Here is a 5,901-nt window from a genome sequence, read left to right on the forward strand (position 1 = left end):
TTTTTTTCAACAGTGAATATTTTAGGGTTTTGTTAAATGAAAGATATTGAAATAGGGGTGTTGGTCTTTGGGGTTATGGACTGGGTCGACCCGGTTTGAAATGGACCGGGTCGTTTGGGAAGATTGGATAGTTTTTTGGGCCTGTGGCTTACAATTGAAGAAGTGGCCCAATCCGATTTTTCTTTGTATTTTTGCTCTCTTTTCTTCTTTTATTTTTCTAAAACTAAATTCTAAAAATCCTTAAATTATTATTAAGAACTAAAAATAAGTTATAAAAGCGCAAATTAACTCCCAATAACAATTAACGCATAATTAAGTAATAATTAAGCATAGAATTGTATATTTGGACATTAAATGCTAAAAATGCAAAAGATGCCTATTTTTTGTAATTTTCATTTTTTTTTGTAAAACAAACTTAATTACTAACAATTGTAGAATTAAATCTTATATGCAAAATGCGTCATATTTTTGTATTTTTTTATTAATTTAACAAATAAACATGCACAGACAAATACAAATAATTATCCAAAAATATCACAAAATTGCACATCAAGGAAAATCATTTTATTTTTGAATTTTTTGGGAGTAATTCTCATATAGAGCAAAAATCACATGTTTACATAATGTATCAATAAATGACAACAGAGACTGAGATATGATATACAAATAAATGAGTATGACTAAGTATGTAATTGTAATGTAAGCAAAGAACTCAACAATAGAAATGATCCCCTTGGGTCCCAACAGGATAAGCATATAGCCTAAACATAGTTTCTAACATAGATCACAGCTCAATTACTCTAGCACGTAAAAATTTCATGAATAGAAACAAGATTAGGTCACTACACAGTACCATAGAATCAATCGAATCATAACTTATACGGTGCACGCCCACACGCCTGTCACCTGGCATGTGCGTTGCCTCAACACCAAACATATATCACGTAGATTCAGGGGTTCATACCCTCATCACCAAGTTTAGAAGTGTTACTTATCTCAAACAAGCCAAATCCAATATAGAGCATGCCACACAATATTCTAGAAATGCCATCCTACGCGTACCGGCCTTTGAACGGCTCGAAACTAGTCAAAAGCAACTCAAGAACATCAAATAATGCCAAAGGAATCAAACTCATTCGATGAAGGTCGAATCTTTAATCAAAAGTCTAAAGTCAACCAAAAAGTCAAACCCAGGCCCGCACCTCGGAACCCGACAAAACTCAGAAAATCCGACAACCCATTCAATTATGAGTTCAACCATACAAGTTTCATTCAAATCCGACTCTGAATCGATGTTTAAAATTTGAAAATTCACTCTATGAAACTTTAGAAAAAATCCCCAATTTTTCTCTTTAAAATTCACAATCCAATTACCAAAAACAAGATAGATTTACGAAATATAATCAAAATCAAGTAGAAAACACTTGCCCTAATCCATATGGTAAAAATTACCTCAAAAATTGCTTCGATCCGAGCTCCATAGCTCCATGGTTCCAAATATGATAAAATGTCGAAACCTCCAAAATATAGTACTTTATATTCACTGGACAAATTAATGAATCGTGATCGTGGAAATACCATCGCGGTCGCGAAGAAGGAAAATGCACTGCCCCAGAAATACACAATGCGATTGCGTAAAAACCTTCGGTGTCGCGATGAACAAAAAACACTGCCTCCACAAATACTCTATGCGATCGCGAATTAAACCATGCGAACGCGAAGCACACAAGCTACCACACTTCGCGAACGCGTCGCCTCTTACACAAACACGTTGAAGAAATTCCAGTTCCCAGCTTTCCCAGTCTCAATATTATGCAAACGCAACCTCCATTGTGCGAACGCGTACAGTATCCACACCAAGCTATGCGATCGCGTCCGTCACTTCGCGATCACGATTAAGAAACAGCCTAGCTCAAATCTTTCCTCTACATGATCGCATCTCCTATTCCGCAACCGCAAAGAACACTTTGGTGCACTAGACTTCAACAGAAACCAGCAATGCAATATGAAGAAGAAATGGTCCTAAATCAATCCATAACACGCCCGAGCCCCTCGGGGCAACGTCCGAATATTCCAACAAGTCCCATAACATAACACGAACCTACTCGTGGCCTCAAATCATGCATAACAATATCAAAACCGTGAATCGCTCCTCAAATTGAACTTAATGAACTTTGAATCTTTCAACTTCCATAACTCGTGCCATATTTCGCACAACACACCAGATGTGGCACGCCCCCAAATTTGTTTTTCGTCTTGTTTTAGCGTGGAATCATCCTATTTTGATCTCCTCTCTTCCAAACTCGTTCTTACACAAAAAAAAAATACAATGAGCATAATTAGCTTCAATAATCATGTGATCTTCCTTAAATCACATGAGAAATAAGATGAAAATACACTCAAAATTATGCATTTTTGGTCCAAAGGCGACTTTTACATTATTTTCATAATTTTGAAAGATCATATAAGTAATTAACTCAAATTATTTGATAAGTTTGACTAATTGATGAGAATGATGTCTAAATTTTGTTAACACTGGCATTTATTAAAGGTTTCTTTGACCTTTTCCGGAGATTCAATAAAACTGTGGGCAACTGCTAGTTAAGGAAAGGCAGTATTGAAACTTTACTTGAAATTTTCTCTTCCTTACACTACGGCTCAATTAGAGATGCACGATCTACTTCCTTCTCTATTTGCTAGTCAACTATTAACTTATTTTTTAAAAAAAATAATTCCAACACCAAAGAATAAGAAAGAGCATGAAATCAGGTTTGCTACGAGATGAATCAAATGAAGGAGCAGTGGTACTTTAATTTTCTCTTTTTCCCCCTCGTTTTGCTGCCTAAGTTAAAATTGTTTTGACCGCATAGTAAAAAGATGAGTTGGAATGTCCAGGACAGCTATAACTTACTATTATTGACTCCAACTCGTGACACATGGTTTAAATTTTGAAAGAGACTATTCAGAGTCCATCCAGTTGTTCCTTTTGAAGAACCAAATTAAGATTACAAAAATGGAAATACTAATATAGTTGCATATTTTTCTATCACCAAATTGAACCCGTAACTATTATTAAACCAAATAAATAAGTAAATATGAGGGACATAATATTTATCCCCAATAAAGTTCACCTACAAAAGACAACAACCTTGTCGTTGGGCAATCTTAGGTCAACAAAAGTTTGGTTATAGATGGAGAATCTGGATCGAGTTTCACAAACGTTTTATAATATGTGTTTTGTCGTGAAGGAGTCGGGAAACCAAAACTTGTAAGAGAGAAAGGGGAAAAAACTTAGTAGAAAACACCTTCCTTTGTCATTCTTTTTAAGACGTTTCATCTAGCTTTACTCACTTGAAGAGTAGAGAAAATCACATAAAACGATTAAATTCAGTTCTTTAAGTTATGAACTAAAAAGATTATTATAGTATTAGCTTGACATGGTGGCAGAGCCGTATACAATGAATCCACGTCCTCTGAAGTTACAGAATTAGGATAAAAATAAATCTTTTACACATTTTGTATTCCCCTTGTATAAGAAAATGAAGGTTCACATCTTAATTATGATATTTTTAAATTTTTCGAATATCATTATCATTTCAACACTAATTAGATAATCACACAATAATTGTAACGTCAATTCATCTTCTTCCACATAATAATAGAGTAGAAAAGAATTAAATATCAGAAATAACGTCTCTATCTTTATAAGATTGGAGTAAGGTCTGTTGTATACATTACCCTCCCTAAACCAACACCGTGAAAATATACAGGATATTGTTGTTTGTTGTATAAAAGAATTAATTGAACAGAACAAGAAATGCATGAAAAAGCACAATTTTCATTCATCAAACAATCCATTATGATAAAGCATAGGTAGCCCTTTGATACAGCTGAGAAACTAATTAAAAAATCCTTCACCAATCATTCTTCCCTTTTCATCCCCCTTATCTATTTTCTCTTTGTTTTTTCCCCTCAATTTACTTTGTAGAGTTTCCCTTTTGGCACTTGTCTTTAATCCATTTAAACCCAAGAGAAGTACCACTCTTCACCTTCTTCGCTCCTACAACAGCCGCCGCCTTTGCCTTGTCAAAACTCGCCGATGCCGCCGCCGTTACCTTCTCCATCTTCTTGCCGCTGCTTTTTCCTTTGCCGCCATCATCTTCATATCCGACGTCGTTTTGACTGCCCCACTGATCCGCCCAACTATTTCCGTTACTTCCCATTCTTGACAAAAAAAATTGAATCTTTAACAACCAATCACCAATAATAAAGTTTGAATCTTTAACAACCAATAATAAAGTTTGAATCTTTAACAACCAATCAAACAAAAGTTGGAATATGTAGCAACTAAAACAAGAAAAAACTACAATTTTTGGCAAAAAAAAAACAACAAAAGGTGCAATCTTTGGCAACCAGACACAATAAATTTACAATCTTCTTGTTTTGGATCAGTCAATAAAATTAGAATCTTTGGCAACCAAAAAGAGTAAAAAGTGCAAACAGAAGAGAAGATTTTACCAGAGAGATTGGTGGTGGGAAGTGATGGGTTGCAAGATTTTAAGCTGCTGTAGAGAGAAACTGTTTTTGTGAATTTGATATAGGTGAACACAGCCCAATTTGTAAGAAATGTTTTTGTGATTTTGATATATGTGAACAGAATATGAAGGGACCAATGTAAGAAAGGAATTTAAGGCAGTTAGCTAATGTAAATAGTAATCTCATTGGGATTGTTACCCAAAAAGAAAGAGAAAACAAAATCCCATTCGAATTCAACGCCATGCCGTCACGAATCTTCTTATGTTACGTTTCAGTAAACTAAGGCTAAAGTTTGGTCGTATTTCTATTTTGAACCTTATACGCTTATCTTTGAGGATTTTTTATTAATATTTGACCGAATAGCCTAATAGACCCCTGATGTTTGCCAAAATCCCTCTAATGTTTTTTTTTTCTTGATACATTTCACATGTTCGTAAAATTAAAGGAGAAATGTCACGTCCTTAGTTGTTAACTAAGTATACGTGCGGCACTTGACAACTCGCTCATGATCTTGCACAACTTGCTCACGTTCTTGCTATGTCAAGTCAGTCTTACTACACTCAAGATCGCTGAGAGAATGGAAGAAAGAACACAAGAGAATTGTTAAAGGAAACTTTGTATTAGAGAGAACTTGAATTATTTGCTTGATGAATTACAAATGAATGACCCCTACTAGTCTCCTAGGAGCTAGTGTATAAATATTAATTATTACACAAGTCCTTGATATTTACAAGATAATGACTTTTTCTAGAATTCTCTACAAGCCTAGAAGATTTCAAGGACTTTCCTAGTAAATCCATAAGGATCTAGGTTCTTCCTAAGGAAATGTCCATACCTCTCTAGAATCTTCTCACAAATGATAGCCTTCTTCTTATGTAAGCTTCCACATGGCATTAATATATGCCAAATGGCGCCTATGTGGCATGATATGATATGGCGGGTCATCACACTCTCCCCCACCTAATATTGCGATGACCGCGGCGCAATGTTGCTGCATAAACTCTCGGATCTTATCTTTGAATTGCCACAAGTCTTCATATCGTTCCCACGTGGCCTCCTCCGGTGATTGCCCTTTCCAATGGACGAGAAACATATCGGTAGCTTTTTGCCCTTGTTTTCGCCTAGCCTGGTAATCTATGATAGCCTCAATCTCCCGATCATGCGAGGCGGTGATAGTCATTGGCGCCCGACTTGATTGACCCCTACTCGGATCATCCTTGTCTTCATGATATGGCTTAAGCATGCTAACATGGAAGACAGGGTAAATCTTGAGATACGATGGCATGTCAAGCTTGTATGAGATCTTGCCTACCTTGGAGACGGTCTTAAATGGCCCCGCATACTTGCGAATCAGATTCTGATGCA

General features: G+C 35.8%; 1 long non-coding RNA gene across 1 annotated transcript; it reads right to left on the minus strand.

Annotated features, from left to right (window-relative positions):
* Positions 1-3,818: 3,818 nt before the first annotated feature.
* Positions 3,819-4,771, minus strand: LOC107794201 (uncharacterized). The gene is made up of 2 exons (XR_001649885.2): positions 4,519-4,771; positions 3,819-4,224 (listed from the first exon to the last, which is right to left on the minus strand). It is a non-coding gene; the product is annotated as an uncharacterized LOC107794201 (long non-coding RNA).
* Positions 4,772-5,901: the final 1,130 nt, after the last annotated feature.

The sequence above is a fragment of the Nicotiana tabacum genome, chromosome 11, assembly GCF_000715075.1.
Source record: "Nicotiana tabacum cultivar K326 chromosome 11, ASM71507v2, whole genome shotgun sequence".
Taxonomy (NCBI): Eukaryota; Viridiplantae; Streptophyta; class Magnoliopsida; order Solanales; family Solanaceae; genus Nicotiana; species Nicotiana tabacum.